The sequence below is a fragment of the Cyprinus carpio genome, unplaced genomic scaffold, assembly GCF_018340385.1.
Source record: "Cyprinus carpio isolate SPL01 unplaced genomic scaffold, ASM1834038v1 S000006651, whole genome shotgun sequence".
NCBI classification, from domain to species: Eukaryota; Metazoa; Chordata; class Actinopteri; order Cypriniformes; family Cyprinidae; genus Cyprinus; species Cyprinus carpio.
In genome coordinates, this window is record NW_024879275.1 from 237,582 (window position 1) to 256,430 (window position 18,849).

At 37.6% G+C, this 18,849-nt stretch overlaps 1 long non-coding RNA gene across 1 annotated transcript; it reads right to left on the reverse strand.

Moving 5' to 3' along the window:
* Positions 1-10,148: 10,148 nt before the first annotated feature.
* Positions 10,149-10,806, reverse strand: LOC122144361. Its single transcript, XR_006159675.1, has 3 exons — positions 10,789-10,806; positions 10,286-10,352; positions 10,149-10,203 (listed from the first exon to the last, which is right to left on the reverse strand). It is a non-coding gene; the product is annotated as an uncharacterized LOC122144361 (long non-coding RNA).
* Between the last annotated feature and the right edge of the window lie 8,043 nt (positions 10,807-18,849).

The window sequence follows — 18,849 nt, forward strand, 5'->3', positions numbered from 1 at the left end:
TTCAGCAGTCAATCATAAACCTTGTTAACACAAACTGAAATTCATTATTATTATTATTATTCATTAAAATTTAATTTTTCTTGCATATATTGTAATATTCTGATTCACATGTCAACAATGTTAATTGATTATATTTTGTTTATTGTTCTTGTTTAGAAAAATTGCTCAATGTAGGACTATTATTTGGCACTTTTTAATATCCCACAATGGTGCCTTCAATTGAATACTGATTAAGTAGGATTACAATTTAATTGAAAATCGTGAATCATCAGTGTTGGGGAAAGTTACTTTTAAAAGTAATGCATTACAATATTGCGTTACTCCCCAAAAAATTAACTAATTACGTTACTTAGTTACTTTTATGGAAAGTAATGCATTACGTTACTTTTGCATTACTTTTTAAATATGAGCAGGGCTTGATTGTTTTTAATATAAGAAGTTCTATTTATAGCAAATGTTAAAGCCTTTTCACACCAAGAAGTGTGATGAATAAACCTCAGGCTGAAGGAAAAGTAAATTCACGTCTGTACAGTAGCACACAGGAGAAGGTTCAACACTCTTCAGCAAATAAAAAAAACAATGTGCAATGTAAGCACAACTGTTAGTTTATCTAAAGTCATTTTTGCTCATTAGTATGGTTGAACTGGATCATCTAAGGTCAGCAGCAAAGACACTAGTTAATAAAATGGGAATAGATACATTTGTGTTATTTAATATATTTAGTTATTGCAGGTTTGTGTCATATTCTTTAGTTTGCATTTCACTGTTTTAATTAATTTTGATGAATACTAACTCTAAATTTTTTGTGAGTAGGATGAATTAATGCACATTCACATTTAGTTTGCATATTAGTTTGCATTTCACTGTTTTAATTAATTTTGATGAATACTAACTCAAAATTTTTTGTGAGTAGGATGAATTAATGCACATTCACATTTAGTCTAGAACTACATCATGTTCACGCAGCGCACACAAAAGCTTCTGTACTTCTGATTTCTCCCAATATGGGGACAGGAGATTTGTCAGTCAATAAATGGAAAAACAAAGAAACTGGCGTTACTTTTTTGAAAAAGTAACTCAGATATTTTCTTGTAAATTAAAAAGTAATGCGTTACTTTACTAGTTACTTGAAAAAAGTTATCTGATTACGTAACTCGAGTTACTTGTAATGCGTTACCCCCAAACACTGTGAATCATTTAACTTGTTGAAAATACTTCTTAGACAACCTCTCATGTGGTCCGGTGAATCTTCACTCAAAAATCAACACCTGGCAATGTGCACGGCCCAGGACCAGTTACCAATTTTGAGTGATATCAGTGAGGTGGTGCTTACACAGAGCCCAAATAAGCACCCACCCAGCCACAGCCTGTTTACACTGCTAAATGTTTCTACTGCAATCACTAAACTACAGAGCAGCTTTTCCCCCCAAAGCTCCAATGAATAATTTATTTATGCCTATGTCTGCTACTTAGCAGAAGGGAGTTACAAACTCTATTTCACTTTACAACCTGATTTAATTATTGCTATTATTAGGTGAAGGCAAGAATTGTGTGTAGGCCAGAGGTGGCCGAGTGTTTATTACAAAAACAAAAACAAAAAAAAAACATATCTAACATATATATATATATATATATATATATATATATATATATATTATATATATATTATATATTATATATAATATATATATTTTGCACCCTGTGTATGTGTGGTTGATTGGATTTTTCTACAACAACACCCCTTTCAGATTAGCTAACTTGGGACAGTTTTATTATTTATTATTACTGTATCGTGTGAAATTGTTTGGCGCTAGAGAGAACATGTTATTTTATAGATAGATAAATAAAATGTGTTTGTCACTGAAATAAAAAAAGAACTGTGAAATATTAAAACTAAGAAGGTAAGTGTCAGCCATAGACTGTAAAGCAGCGGCAATCCACCTGTCACTCAAAGTGGCCACGCCCTTAATTATGCAGAACTTTAAGGCTTAATATATAATTTAAACGGATGAGTTATAAAAAAATTCCAACCACCCCTCACAGTTGTCATCAAGGGCAAAAATTAGCTATATAGACCAAAATTACAGTTTTAGTCACTTCCTTGTTGGCTTCACGAGGAAAGAGGCGCGAGGTTGCCGCTCGGTGTCAGCTACAGCAGGCATGACACTGCAACGGTACGTGCATGCGCATTTGCGCGTGTATTCGCGGGCCGCGCTCTCCCCTGCTTCGCGGTTTAAAAAGTCCGGTGGTCTCTGCAGTCGAGCTTTGGGCTACTGGTAAGTAATTATTATACTGTTAAAAAAACATTTAACTGTACAATACAAATTGTAATGAGATACTAAGAGTTTTGGTTTGCTAGTAGACGTTAGAGAAGCACGACTGAAAATGATGTTTTAGGTATGTTAGCTGACTCAAATAAGCTAACGGAGCTAAAGTTAAGCTAGGTAAAATTAGCGCCAGATGCCATTTTAGGACACTGAAGTTGTGTTGAACCGACATATGCAGATTTATTTAGATATGTTTTTTTGTGCACTGCAAACAGGCATACATTCTGGATTAATTATAATAATAACAATCTAATAAACGTTTAAAGAGAGCGATAAATATCTTAGATTTTCACCACTTTTATAGTAATCTGAATGTTTTTACACTAGCCTGATTGTTAGATACTTTCTATGGCTATTTTATTTATTCATGATTTGGGGAGTGATAAGAGAGATTTCTAAAATACCCTTTGTAAAAATCAATGACTATAACCATGAAAAAAAAATAAACAAGAGTTAAACCTGGTTCAGTAATGCAAGTTAACATTGGTGCATGTTAGGTCTCATCAAATTTTCAGAAAAACTCGTAATAATAAGCAAATCATTATCTCAATGCAAGTATGTACTGTTCATATTAGTATTAATTTGGGAAATTTCATTGTGATATCTATTAGTTTAAAGTTAAGTAAGTTTACTAGATTCTTGTTAATTGCTGTAGCAACATGCCGTTTATTGGGCACATATAAACAGGTTTTCTTGCAGATCATTTAATATGTGCCATATGCATGTGCATAGAAGAATTATAAAATTATTCATAACTGTAATGGACGCTGCACGTTAAATAGCCTAAGAAGGTAACTAAAAAGTAAATATAGATGCTGGACTGTTAATGTTAACTAATAGGCTATCTACCTTTGTTCTTGTGTCCCCACCTCTGTCTCTCTCTGTACAGATTAGATCCACAGGAAAATTTCTGAAGGGTTGAACTGAAGAAACAGGTGACATGGGACTATTACAAGCATAGCAATTTAAGGAGGAAGGCTAGGAAAAGAGTGGATAATTGTAATTGCAAAAAATAGTCACTCTGCCATCTGGTAAAGAAGGCGAGAGCATTAACCAGCATCTTGAAAAGTCACATTGATGATCCTGAGCTTAATAGGGAAGGATGTCAACAAGACATGCGAGAACCCCTTGATAGCCTGATTGAACGAGATTGTGCTCAATAGGGAAGGATGTCTTGATATGAGAAGACAGCATTTGGCTGTAGTGGTTCTAGCAGTGTGAAGAGCGCCATGAAATTTTATTGGGCAGCTTAGGTGACTGGGGCAGTAGATTTGGGTTGTCTTTGGTGGCTCGTCAGCCTTACTGTCAATTCTTGAGGATATAACTTTCCCTTCCTGCCAAAGGATGAAGGTCACTGCTTGAAAACAAAGACAGACTACAAAGTGGAGATGCTTGCTGGTGGCTCATTTTCACTATTTTGGTATAGTGGAATGTTGTCCAAAGAACAGTTCACCAGGTTATTATCCTCTTTTCCAGAAGGCTATGAATTTCTTTTACAGCTAAATTTTGATGGATTACCTCTTTTTAAAAGCTCACCATTCAGATTTTGGCCCATTCTGGGTAAATTACCAAGACTCTCCAAAAAGCCTTTGTGGTAGCATTGTTTTGTGGGACAGCAAAGCCCAAAACACTGTCTGACTATCTAAAACATTTAGTTCAAGAGCTGAAAAAGCATCAGTACTGGCTTTGTTTTTCAGGGCAAAACATTTCTCTTGAAAGTTTGTTCTGTTTATTTGTGATGCAGACAACAAGGGCATTTTATCAAAGGTATCAAGTCCCACAACTGGATATTATGGCTGTGATAAGTGCTTTACAAGAGAATATACACAAATCAACCGTATGACATTTCCTGAGCTCACTGCTGCATGTAGAACAGATGAATCCTTTAGATTAGAAGCAAATGAGATCACCACCTTACTCATTGTCCTCTGGTAGATACTGGAGTTGATATGGTTGCTGCTTTTTCCCCATGGATTACATGCACTTAGTGTGTTTGGGTGTTTATGAGGAGACTCTTGAACTGTGGGTTGGCACTGCTGGCTCTTTGCGCACCAGCATTTCGTCTTTGCAAGCATCCTTAAGCTCTGATAAACTTTTGGCATTAGCCACATCATATTCCATCTGAATTTTGCAAGGACACCTCGGGCACTCAATGACTGAGACTGAGTGGGAACACAAAAGCACAGAACTGCGCCAAATTTTGCTGTTCACTGGTCCTAGAGTTTTGAAAGGTGTCTTGCTGCCTCAAGTGTATGATAACTTCATTGCTTCTTTCTGTTGCTATCTATATTTTGGTTAGCACCGCAGTATGGTGTAAACACACTACAATTGACCACTTGGCTCATCATTTTCCTTGTCTCATTTTGTGGAGCATTATGTGCTTTGCCTATATGGTAAAGACCAAGTAGTGTACAACATGTCATGGTTAGTGCAATCTTGCGGTGATGTGAAGGTACATGGCCCATTTAGATGGTATCTCTGGCTTCCCTTATGAGAACTTATTGGGTGAACTTAAGAGAATAAGGAAGGAAGCTCACAATCCTCTACCACAGGTTATACGCAGGTTATCTGAACATGAACAGAGGGGCTGTGATTTTGATTCACCATTTGAGGCAGGAACCCTTTTTAAAATCTCCACATCATTGATGGGCCAGTACCAGAGGGGCCTTTTGGAAAATGTCAGTCAGTTCAAGCAGTTTGACAACCGATGGTGTCATTCTAAAAACATCAAGTAAAGATGACTGCATTGTCATTGACGGGAACGTTTGTTTCTGTGCAAAACATAGTTAGTCATGAAGACAAAGTGTATGCCATGTACCAGGAGTATAGAGTCAAAGAGCCACTTTACAGTTACCCACACTCGACTCAAGGGAACTGGAATAAAATATACAAACAAATTACATCGTTCTCATTTGTGTCTCCTGGATGCACGTGTGTAGAGATGGTTAAGCCTGTGCAAAAGTGTGTGCGGTTGCCCTTGGGAGACAAGTGTGCAGTGTTCCCTCTTCCCACACACAAATTAATCTGCAGCACTTTGTCTAGTCTTTGTACAAAGTTTATTATAGTTGATCGTTGTAGCATCCTTTTATTTTATCATAGATCTTTAGAGTATTTACTACTGTTATCCGTTTTACTTTTTTTCTCAGGAGATGTTCTCTCATTGTTATTTTTGAAATCTACTAATGAAGTGGAAGTAGTCCCTGACATTTGGGGAAAAAAGAACCCTGTTTGTGGGCCACCGTACAAACGTGAAGAAACCGTAAAAGCAGTGCAATTCACAGGAACCCACCTGGAGCACGTTGGATTCCCCTACAAAGTACGCATCATATTAAGCAAAGGTAGAAAGAAGACAATGTTTACTTACACTTTCTGTATATGAGAGAGTTCAGATGCAAAAGCCTCTAAATGGCCATCTGAAAATTTTCTTCTTAGAATGTATCATTTTTTATCAGCATCGTATATGTAAGTTCAGTAATTTCACTTAAATGACAATGAAAAATACCTATCAATTGTCATTTAAGTGAAATTACTGTGAACTTAAATATACGAGCTTGCTTGATAAAAAATGAATCATTCTAGAAGAAAATTTCAGATGGCAATTTAGAGGCTTTTGCATCTGAACTCTTTCATATAGAAGTTAGGAGGGCTTTTGGTTTCAAAATTTTATTTTTAAAGTTACATATGAAGAAGCAAGACTCAAACTGCCAGAGGCTGAACGCTTCACAGATTTGACCGATTCAGGGAAGACTCTCCACTCAAACGTAGAGCGGAGAAAATGTAAGTAAAAAAGAAGGAGGAATAGAGCCGGAATGGAATGAGCAAAAGTCAATTTACAGCCTTCCCTAATTTTTTTTTTGTTTCTTATTTAACCTTAATGCAGGAAGAAGAATGTAGTCCTTGCAAAACAGGAAGACAGGAAAGTGAGAGGCAGCAAGCTCATCCACACTACCCAGTCACCCTCCCGAACATGGCTTCTGCAAAGAAGCGCCCTTATTCACTCTCCCTGCTTTCACAGTGTACGTAAACGCTAATGTCAAGTTTTAGTGTAATATTTTGCATGTTGGCATGGTTTGAATTTAACAACCGCTTCTCCTATACAAGCGTCTCCTACAGCCGTCAACGTAGGAAGCTCCAGGCAATGAAAGGACTGCTGTCAGTGAATGTGAGTCTGAAATTTTTCATGATTAGACGGGAGTAAACAAATGTAAATCAATTGATCTAACAAATGACATACCTTCTCATTCACCGTCCTGCCAAATAAAATACAATCAACCCTTTACAATGAATGTCATTCAAATGCAATTGTGAAAATACCTGAAACCCCCAGGATGTGCCCAAAAATTACAATTGAGATGATCAAGATAAATTCAATCATAAGATGATTACACCCTGAGGCCCCCCGCCAAACACGTAGACTTGGCTATTCTATGGGACACACTGCAATCAGGCCATACATTTTTTGAGAGATATTGTCTTTGGCGGCAAATCCAAGTTTTGTAAGAACAGTACAGAAACTCGGCCCTGCCACGTGCCTCTGTAAAAGTGAAACACTTCCAAACATGTGGCTTCCTCAGTGTGCAAATATTCCACAAATTCCTGTTATTTTTCTCTGTAGTGTGCTGCTGAAAAGACGGTGCAAAAAATACCATAACACCTACCCCACTGTCAAGAACTGAGAGAGGATGTTGATGTGTAGTAGACATACAGAATTGATTGGTATCTTTCTCTTCCATTCCTTAGCTTCTGGCAGCTTACTCCTCTTTCTGTGTACTATAGCTCTCAGTGGGAGGAAACACCACACACACCCCAGGTCAGAAACTGACCCTTCCGGCATATGTGAGTAAATTGGTGGTGCTTCAGTTTGAAGTTGACAATATGAACCATTCACAAGGTATTTGCACATCAAAAACCACTAGTTGAACAATGAAAATGTTATGTGAAAGAGCCTTTCTACGCTTCACCTGGAAACCTACCTGAAAGTTATGTTTTCCAGTAAAAAACCCTGCAGAGGAAATTTGTTTACCAGGCAATGGTGAAAGACTGAATTAAGGGATTAAACTGTTTTGTGTGTAAACCTAGTTACTTGTTCCGATCTATCCTTTATATACAGTAGAATGTGACTTGAAGAAATTAACCACTCAATTTGAGATTTTGTTTGGCCCCTTTCACTTATAGGCCACCGAAATGTTTAGGATAGAAATGAAGAAATCATCTTCAGAAATGCCCTAGGAAATGTCATCTTTACAAAGAACTATTCTCCAAGGATATATTTGCAAAAATAATAATAATATACTTTATTTCTTATATCTATTCCCCTGTAAATAGGCATACCTGAAGTAGGGCTTTCGGTGTCTATTGCAATCAAAACAATTCAGAGAACAATATATCACAAATAAAAAAAGACCCTGAAAAATCTGGGTTCTACTTGTCAATTCAGACTTAATAAATTAAATCCAAAGTTTCTCCTAATTCAGCATGTAATGCTGTCCGGAATAGCTGGGTGGCGTTTGAACGGCATGGTTCAAAAATGACAGGGTGACTTGCATGGATAAATCTCCAAGCAAAAATTTGTCTTCTAAACTAAAAATGTGCAATTATTCATGTTTTCATTGAAAACAAAAAAATAGTATATCATACAGTACAGAAACGAGCCTTCGCCTTTTGAAAAGTGTTGTAACATTTTGAAATGTGAACTTGATTGTTTTGGTTCTCCTTGTTTGACAGTGATTAATAGAAGAAACCACAGCTACAACACCCACTCGTGCCCCAAAATGCAGACCTTCAGTGAATGTGAGAGACACTACCCTTTGCATGGCCATCCTTAATTTTGTGAGCGTAGATGTTTTTGCTATTGAACACTTCTTTAAAGCAGTACAATGAAAATGTACAGAGCCCTTTGCAGAGTTGGACTAATGCATTTACAATGCCAATGTTTTTTTTAGCAACGTAACTTTTCCATTAAAGGAACAGTTAAAACAATATCTTTTGTGTATGCTGTCAATTATCATGTTCGTTAAAAGAAGACACATGGAATCAGCAGGTCAGACCTGAAACAATATAAGCCAGGAAAAAATGCATCGATGAATCTCTTCTATTAAAGACTTAGGAGTTGTATTTTCCACAATCATTATTCCACAAGTGAAATGAAATTGTCAGCTAGAAACATACAAGTTATAGTTTTTTTTAATGCATCTACTTCAACTAAATAGGACTGTATCTTCTGATCACTGTTATTAGGCTGTGCTACGCGAACCATCCTGCCAATCAAAGGAAGTCATCAAAGATTCAGATGGGCATTTGGTTGGTGAAGCTAGGTTCATCAGTTAAAGGTGAAACGCAGAAGAGAGCCCATCTCCTCACCACCGGCAATGTTTGCCAGGTGGTAGAGATGGGCTCTCTTTCTGCCGTTTCCCTTAACTGATGAACGTAGCCTTCACGCAAAATGCCCATCTGATCTTTGATGACTCTTGATTGGCCAGATGGTTCGTATTCACAGCTAAACCCCCAGTGATCAGAAGATACAGTGGATTTAGTTGAAGGATATGCATTAAAAAACTTATAACTTGATGTTTCTAGCCCCAATTTTCATTTCAACTTTGTGGAATAATGATGTGGAAAAATACAAACTCCTAAGTCTTTTAATAGAAGATTCATCGATTGCATTTTTCCTGGCTTATAATTTTTTCAGGTCTGACCTGCTGATTCCAATTTTCTTTCTTTTTAAGAATTATAATTGACAGCATACACAAGATATTTTTTACTTTCCTTTAATGGAAAGTTAATTTCTAAAAAAACATGGCATTGTCAATTGCATTAGTCCAACTCTCGGCAAAGGCTCTGTACATTTTCATTTGGATGCTTTAGCAGACTGTCTAATAGCATAAACACTAACGCTCACAAAATTAGTATGGCCCTGCAAAGGGTAGTGTCTCACCTTCACTGAAGTCTGCATTTTTGGGCACGAGTTGGTGTAGCTGTGGTTTCTTGCTATTAATCACTGCAAGCAACAAGAGACCAAACATCAAAATTCACATTTCAAAATGTACAACACTTTCAAAAGGCGAAGGCTCGTTTCTGTCTGTAGATAACTACAATGAAAACATGAATAAATTGCACATTTTAGTTTTAAGAACAAATTTGTCTTGGAGATTTATCCATGCAAGTCTACTTCATTTTGAACCATGCGTTCAAACGCCACCAGCTATTCAAGACAGCATACATGCTGTTCAGGAGAAACTTTGATTTAATTTATTAGTCTGAATTGACAAGTAGAACCCAGTTTTTTTTCAGGTCTTTTATTTGTGATATATGTTCTCTGACATTGTTTGATTGTCAATGACACCGAAACTACTTCAGGTATGCCTTTTACCGGGGAAAATATAAGAATAAAGTATATTATTATTATTTTGCAAATATTTGGAGATAGATTTTGTAAAGATGATTAGGCATTCTCTGAGATGATTCTTCATTTCTATCCTAAACATTTTCTGGCTATAAGTGAAAGGGGCCAAACAAAATCTCAAATTGAGTTGTTAATTTCTTCAAGTCACATCTACTGTAATAAAGTATATATCTGAAGACGAAGTAACTAGTTTAGACACAAAACAGTTAATCCCTTAATTCAGTCTTTCACATGTGAATGGTAAACAAAATTTACTCTGCAGGGTTTTACCTGAAAACATAACTTTCAGGTAGGTTCCAGGTAAAGCTGTAGAAGGCTCTTAACATACATTTTCATTTTCAACTTATTGTTTTTGATGCAAATAGCTTTTGAATGTTCATATTGTCAACTTCAACTGAAATGCAACATTTACCTCACATATGCCGGAATGGTCAGTTCTGACCTGGGATGGTGTGGTGTTTCCTCCACTGAGAGCTATAGTAACAGAAAGAGGAGTAAGCTGCCAGAAGTAAGGAATGTAAGAGAAAGATACAATCAATTCTGTATGTCTACTCACAATCAACATCCTCTCTCATTCTTGACAGTGGGGTAGGTGTTATGTTGCACCTTCTTTCAGAGCACCACTACAGAGAAAATAACAGGAATTTGTGGATATGACACTGAGGAAGCACATGTTTGGAAGTGTTTTTCAATTTTTACAGAGCAGTGCAGGGCCTGAGTTTCTGTCTGTTCTTACAAAACTTGATTTGCACAAAGACAATATCTCTCAAAATGTATTGGCCTGATTGCAGTGTGTCCCATAGAATAGCAGTCTACGTGTTTGGCGGGGGCTCAAGGTGTCATCATCTATGATTATTTATCTTGATCATTCAATTGTAATTTTTGGGCACATCTCTGGGGCTTTCAGGTATTTTCACAATTGCATTTGAATGACATTCATTGTAAAGGGTTGATTGTATTTTATTTGCAGGACGGTGAATTAGAAGGTATGTCATTTTGTTAGATCAATTGATTTACATTTGTTTACTCCAGTCTAGTCATGAAAAATGTCAGACTCACATTCACTGACAGCAGTCCTTTCATTGCCTGAGCTTCCTACGTTGACGGCTGTAGGAGACGCTGTAGGAGAAGCGGTTTTGTTAAAATTCAAACCATGCCAACAATGAAAATATGACACTAAAATGTGACATTAGCGTTCTTACACTGTGAAAGCAGGGAGAGTGAATAAGGCCGCTTCTTTGCAGAAGCCATTTCGGAGGGCTGGTAGTGTGGATGCTTGCTGCCTCTCACTTTCACTGTCTTCCTGTTCAGGACTACATTCTTCTTCCTGCATTTAAGGTTAAATAAGAAACAAAAAATTATGGAAGGCTGTAAAATGACTTTTTGCTCATTCCATTCCGGCTCTAGTCCTCCCTCTTTTTTACTTACATTCTTCGCTCCGTCTACGTTTGATTTCCCTCGTGGAGAGTCTTCTGAATCTGTCAAATCTGTGAATCGTTCAGCCTCGGGCAGTTTGAGTCTTGCTTCTTCATATGTAACTTTAAAAATAAAATTTTGAAAACAAAAGCCCTCTAAATTCTATATGAAGAGTTCAGATGCAAAAGCCTCTAAATGCCATCTGAAATTTTCTTCTAGAATGATCATTTTTATCAAGCTCGTATATTTAAGTTCAGTAATTTTCACTTAAATGACATTAATAGGTATTTTTCATGTCATTTAAGTGAAATTACTGAACTTAAATATACGAGCTTGATAAAAATGATCATTCTAGAAGAAATTTCAGATGGCATTTAGAGGCTTTTGCATCTGAACTCTTTCATATACAGAAAGCTGTAAGTAAAATATATTGTCTTCTTTCTACCTTTGCTTAATATGATGCGTACTTTGTAGGGAATCCAACGTGCTCCAGGTGGTTCCTGTGATTTCACTGCTTTTACCGGTTTCTTCACGTTTGTACGGTGGCCACAAACAGGTGTTCTTTTTTCACCCAAATGTCAGGGACTACTTCCACTTCATTAGTAGATTCAAAAATAACAATGAGAAACATCTCCTGATAAAAAAGTAAACTGATTAACCAGTAAAACTCTAAAGATATGATAAATAAAAGGATGCTACAACGATCAACTATAATAAACTTTGTACAAAGACTAGACAAGTGCTTCAGATTAATTTGTGTGAGGAAGAGGGAACACTGCAAACTTGTCTCCCAAGGGCAACCGCACACACTTTTGCACAGGGCTTAACCTATCTCTACACAGTGCATCACAGGAGACAAATGAGAGACGATGTATATTCCCAGTTCCCTTGAGTCGAGTGGGTAACTGTAAAGTGCCTTCTTTGACTCTATACTCCTGGTACATGGCATTACACTTTGTCTTCATGACTAACTATGTTTTTTGCACAGAAACAACGTTTCCCGTCAATGACAATGCAGTCATCTTTACTTGATGTTTTTTTAGAATGACACCATCGGCTGTCAACTGCTTGAACTGACCTGACATTTTCCAAAAGGCCCTCTGGTACTGGCCCATCATGATGTGGAGATTTTAAAAAGGGTTCCTGCTCAATGGGTGAATCAAAAATCACAGCCCCTCTGTTCATGTTCAGATAACCTGCGTATAACCTGTGGTAGAGGATTGTGACTTTTTTCCTTATCATTCTCTTAAGTTCACCCAATAAGTTCTCATAAGGGAAGCCAGAGATACCATCTAAATGGCCATGTACCTTCACATCACCAGCAAGATGCAATAACCCATGAATGTTGTCACTACTTGGTCTTTACCATATAGCAAGCCATAATGCTCCACAAATGAGGACAAGGAATGATGAGCCAAGTGGTTCAATTGTAAACAATACTGCGGGCTAACTAAAATATAGATAGCAACAGAAAGAAGCATGAAGTTATCATACACTTGAGGCAGCAAGACACCTTTCAAAACTATAGGACCAGTGAACAGCAAAAAAATTGGCGCAGTTCTGTTGCTTTCCACACTCAGTCTCTCATTGAGTGCCCGAGGTTCCTTGCAAATTCAGATGGAATATGATGTGCTAATGCCAAAAGTTTATCAGAGATTAAGGATGCTTGCAAAGACGAAATTCTGGTGCGCAAAGAGCCAGCAGTGCCAACCCACAGTTCAAGAAGTCTCCTCATAACACCCAACACACTAAGTGCATGTAATCATGGGGAAAACCAGCAACCATATCAAACTCCAGTATCTACCAGAGGACAATGAGTAAGGTGGTGATCTTCATTTGCTTCTAATCTAAAGGATTCATCTGTTCTACATGCAGCAGTGAGCTCAGGAAATGTCATACGGTGATTTGTGTATATTCCTCTTTGTAAGCACTTATCACAGCCATAATATCCAGTGTGGGACTTGATACCTTTGATAAATGCCCTTGCTGGTGCATCACAAATAACAGAACAAACTTCAAGAGAAATGTTTTGCCCTGACAAACAAAGCCAGTACTGAGTGCTTTTCAGCTCTTGAACTAAATGTTTTAGATAGTCAGACAGTGTTTTTGGCTTTGCTGTCCCACAAAACAATGCTATCACAAAACGGGCTTTTTGGAGAGTCTTGGTAATTTACCCAGAATGGGCCAAAACTGAATGGATGAGCTTTTAAAAAGAGGTAATCCATCAAAAATTTAGCTGTAAAAGAAATTCATAGCCTTCTGGAAAAGAGGATAATAACCTGGTGAACTTTCTTTGGACAACATTCACTATACCAAAATAGTGAAATGAGCCACCAGCAAGCATCTCCACTTTGTAGTCTGTCTTTGTTTTTAAGCAGTGACCTTCCATCCTTTGGCAGGAAGGGAAAGTATATCCTAAGAATTGACAGTAAGGCTGACAGAGCCACCAAAGACACCCCAAATCTAACTGCCCAGTCACCTAAGCTGCCCAATAAAATTTCATGGTCGCTCTTCACACTGCTAGAAGCCACTACAGCCAATGCTGTCTTCCATATCAAGACATCCTTCCCTATTGAGCACAATCTCTTCAATCAGGCTATCAAGGGGTTCTCGCATGTCTTGTTGACATCCTTCCCTATTAAGCTCAGGCTCATCAATGTGACTTTCAAGATGCTGGTTAATGCTCTCGCCTTCTTTACCAGATGGCAGAGTGTGACTATTTTTTTGCATTAAATTATCCACTCTTTTCCTAGCCTTCCTCCTTAAATTGCTATGCTTGTAATAGTCCATGTCACCTGTTTCTTCAGTTCACCCCTTCAGAAATTTTCCTGTGGATCTAATCTGTACAGAGAGAGACAGAGGTGGGGACACAAGAACAAAGGTAGATAGCCTATTAGTTAACATTAACAGTCAGCATCTATATTTTACTTTTAGTTACTTCTTAGGCTTATTTAACGTGCAGCGTCCATTACAGTTATGAATAATTTATAATTCTTCTATGCACATGCATATGGTACATATTAAATGATCTGCAAGAAAAACCTGTTTATATGTGCCCAATAAACGGCATGTTGCTACAGCAAATTAACAAGAATCTAGTAAACTTACTTAACTTTAACTAATAGATATCACAATGAAATTTCCCAAATTAATAAATATTAACAGTTACTTGCATTGAGATAATGATTTGTTATATTACGAGTTTTCTGAAAATTTGATGAGACTAACATGCACAATGTTAACTTGCATTTACTGAACCAGGTTTAACTCTTGTTTATTTTTTTTCATGTTATAGTCATTGATTTTTACAAAGGGTATTTTAGAAATCTCTCTTTATCACTCCACAAATCAGAATAATAAAATAGCCATAGAAAGTATCTAACAATCAGGCTAGTGTAAAAACATTCAGATTACTATAAAAGTGGTGAAAATCTAAGATATTTATCGCTCTTTAAACGTTTATTAGATTGTTATTATTATAATTAATCCAGAATGTATGCCTGTTTGCAGTGCACAAAAAACATATCTAAATAAATCTGCACATGTCGGTTCAACACAACTTCAGTGTCCTAAAATGGCATCTGGCGCTAATTTTACCTAGCTTAACTTTAGCTCCGTTAGCTTATTTGAGTCAGCTAACATACCTAAACATCATTTCAGTCGTGCTTCTAACGTCTACTAGCAAAACCAACACTCTTAGTATCTCATTACAATTTGTATTGTACAGTTAAATGTTTTTTAACAGTATAATAATTACTTACCAGTAAGCCCAAAGCTCGACTGCAGAGACCACCGGACTTTTTAACCGCGAAGCAGAGAGCGCGCCCGCGAATACACGCGCAAATGCGCATGCACGTACCGTTGCAGTGTCATGCCTGCTGTAGCTGACACCGAGCGGCAACCTCGCGCTCTTTCTCGTGAAGCCAACAAGGAAGTGACTAAAACTGTAATTTTGGTCTATATAGCTAATTTTGCCCTTGATGACAACTGTGAGGGGGGTGGAATTTTTTTATAACTCATCCGTTTAAATTATATTAAGCCTTAAAGTTCTGCATAATTAAGGGCGTGGCCACTTGAGTGACAGGTGGATTGCCGCTGCTTTACAGTCTATGGCTGACACTTACCTTCTTAGTTTTATATTTCACAGTTCTTTTTTTATTTCAGTGACAAACACATTTTATTTATCTATCTATAAATAACATGTTCTCTCTAGCGCCAAACAAGTTCACACGATAAGTAATAATAAATAATAAAAAACTGTCCCAAGTTAGCTAATCTGAAAGGGGGTGTTGTAAGAAAAATCCAATCAAACCACACATACACAGGGTGCAAATATATATATATATATATATATATATATATATATATATATATATATATATATATATAGATATATATAATACTATATATGTTAGATATGTTTTTTTTTTTTTTTTTTTTTGTAATAAACACTCGGCCACCTCTGGCCTACAGACAATTCTTGCCTTCACCTAATAATAGCAATAATTAAATCAGGTTGTAAAGTGAAATAGAGTTTGTAACTCCCTTCTGCTAAGTAGCAGACCATAGGCATAAATAAATTATTCATTGGAGCTTTGGGGGGAAAAGCTGCTCTGTAGTTTAGTGATTGCAGTAGAAACATTTAGCAGTGTAAACAGGCTGTGGCTGGGTGGGTGCTTATTTGGGCTCTGTGTAAGCACCACCTCACTGATATCACTCAAAATTGGTAAACTGGTCCTGGGCCGTGCACATTGCCAGGTGTTGATTTTTGAGTGAAGATTCACCGGACCACATGCGAGGGTTGTCTAAGTATTTCAACAAGTTAAATGATTCACAGTGTTGGGGGTAACGCATTACATGTAACACGAGTTATGTAATCAGATTACTTTTTTTCAAGTAACTAGTAAAGTAACGCATTATTTTTTAATTTACAAGAAAATATCTGAGTTACTTTTTCAAAAAAGTAACGCCAGTTTCTTTGTTTTTCCATTTATTGACTGACAAATCTCCTGTCCCCATATTAGGAGAAATCAGAAGTACAGAAGCGTTGTGTGCGCTGTGTGAACATGATGTAGTTCTGACTAAATGTGAATGTTCTAGACTAAATTTGAGTTAGCATTCATCAAATTCATTAAAACTGAACTCACTAAAAAAACTAAATTAAGTGCATTATTCATCACTCACAAAAAAAATTATTTCAAAATTAATTAAAACAGTGAAATGCAAACTTAGAATATGACACAAACCTGCAATAACTAAATATATTAAATAACACAAATGTATCTATTCCCATTTTATTAACTAGTGTCTTTGCTGCTGACCTTTGATGATCCAGTTCAACCATACTAATGAGCAAAAATGACTTTAGATAAACTAACAGTTGTGCTTACATTGCACATTGTTTTTTTTTTATTGCTGAAGAGTGTTGAACCTTCTCCTGTGTGCTACTGTACAGACGTGAATTTACTTTTCCTTCAGCCTGAGGTTTATTCATCACACTTTTTGGTGTGAAAGGGCTTTTACATTTGCTATAAATAGAACTTCTTATATTAAAAACAAGCCCTGCATATATTTAAAAAGTAACACAAAAATAACTTTCCACAAAAAGTAACTAAGTAACGTAATTAGTTACTTTTTTGGGGAGTAACGCAATATTGTAATGCATTACTTTTAAAAGTAACTTTCCCCAACACTGATGATTCACGATTTTCAATTAAAATTGTAATCCTACTTAATCAGTATTCAATTGAAGGCACCATTGTGGGATATTAAAAAGTGCCAAATAATAGGCCTACATTGAGCAATTTTTCTAAACAAGAACAATAAACAAAATATAATCAATTAACATTGTTGACATGTGAATCAAGAATATTTTACAATGTATGCAAGAAAATTAAATTTTAATGAATAATAATAATAATAATGAATTTCAGTTTGTGTTAACAAGGTTTATGATTGACTGCTGAAGATGAAATTAAGCAGTCTCACCGCTTAAGGTAAGAAGCTCAAGTCGGCTGTGGAGGCTTATTTTGTTTTTTGTGATAAGACGGATCTTTTAGTATAGCCTATCCCTTTGTCTGTTAAGAGCTTGGCATATTTTGCTATTTTAAACAGTCAGCTTGTGGCATTTGGCCCATGTCTGGCCCACACAGGACTTGCCAAAACCATTTCGGCTCAAGTCTGGCCCACATAACACTTGCCGTAACCTATTTCAAGCCCGGCTCATGACATGGCCAAGTCTGGCCCACATAACACTTGCCGTAACCCATTTCAAGCCCGGCACATTTGGCCCAAGTCTGGCCCAACACAACACTTGCCGTTAACCCATTTCAAGCCCGGCTCATGACATTTGGCCCAAGTCTGGCCCACACAACACTTGCCGTAACCCATTTCAAGCCCGGCTCATGACATTGGCCCAAGTCTGGCCCACACAACACTTGCCGTAACCCATTTCAAGACCGGCTCATGACATTTGGCCCAAGTCTGGCCCACACACAACACTTGCCGTAACCCATTTCAAGGCCGGCTCATGACATTTTGGCCCAAGTCTGGCCCACACAACACTTGCCGTAACCTATTTCAAGGCCGGCTCATGACATTTGGCCCAAGTCTGGCCCACACAACACTTGCCATAACCTATTTCATGCCCGGCTCATGACATTTGGCCCAAGTCTGGCCCACACAACACTTGCCGTAACCCATTTCAAGACCCCATGACATTTGGCAAGTCTCATGACATTTGCCCCAAAAAAAAGTCTGGCCCACACAACACTTGCCGTAACCCTATTTCAAGACCGGCTCATGACAATTTGGCCAAAGTCTTGCCCACACAACACTTGCCGTAACCCATTTCAAGGCCGCTCATGACATTTGGCCAAGTCTGGCCCACACAACACTTGCCGTAACCCATTTCAAGGCCCGGCTCATGACATTTGGCCCAAGTCTGGCCCACACACACTTGCCAACCCATTTGCCGGTCATGACATTGGCCCAAGTTGGCCCACACAACACTTGCCGTAACCCATTACAAGACCGGCTCAGGGACATTTGGCCCAAGTCTGGCCCACACAACACTTGCCATAACCTATTTCATGCCCGGCTCATGACATTTGGGCCACCTTTGGCTCACACAATATTTGCCGTAACACAAGTTAGGTCCGGCTCATGTAATTTGGGCCACATTTGGCCCACACAACACTTGCCAGTGCCGTAACTGAGCCGTAAGTGCCAAAAGTGGCCCAGATTAGGTTTGCAGAGAGAACACTGCTGGAAATATTCACGCTGGATCAAAATTACTTAAAAAAAAAAAAAAGAAAAGAAAAAAAAAATAGCAGGGGTCAGAATCACCTGTTTTCTAAAAGTGCAGGGGGCGATGTCCCCAAATCCCAGTTGCTTTCATGCCTATTCGGACCAAAGCAATCAGTGTGGTGTGAAAAGGGAACCAATAAAGCTGAAAAATGCTACAATGTATAATTGTTTGCCCTTGGTTCGGACCAAATGAACCGAACTAGAGATGTGAAAGCACCCTCATAGGGCTGCCAGGGACGGAGAAACATCCTCATCAGGTGTAACGTTAGGCCTTGTGTCCGGCTGTCCATCAAGCCGAGTTTTTTTTTCTAACAATTAAGAAGGGAAGCTCTGCCAAGACGTATTGCTAGCTTAGCGCAATGTGCAATCAAAAATTATCCTGGTGTATGCTGGCGG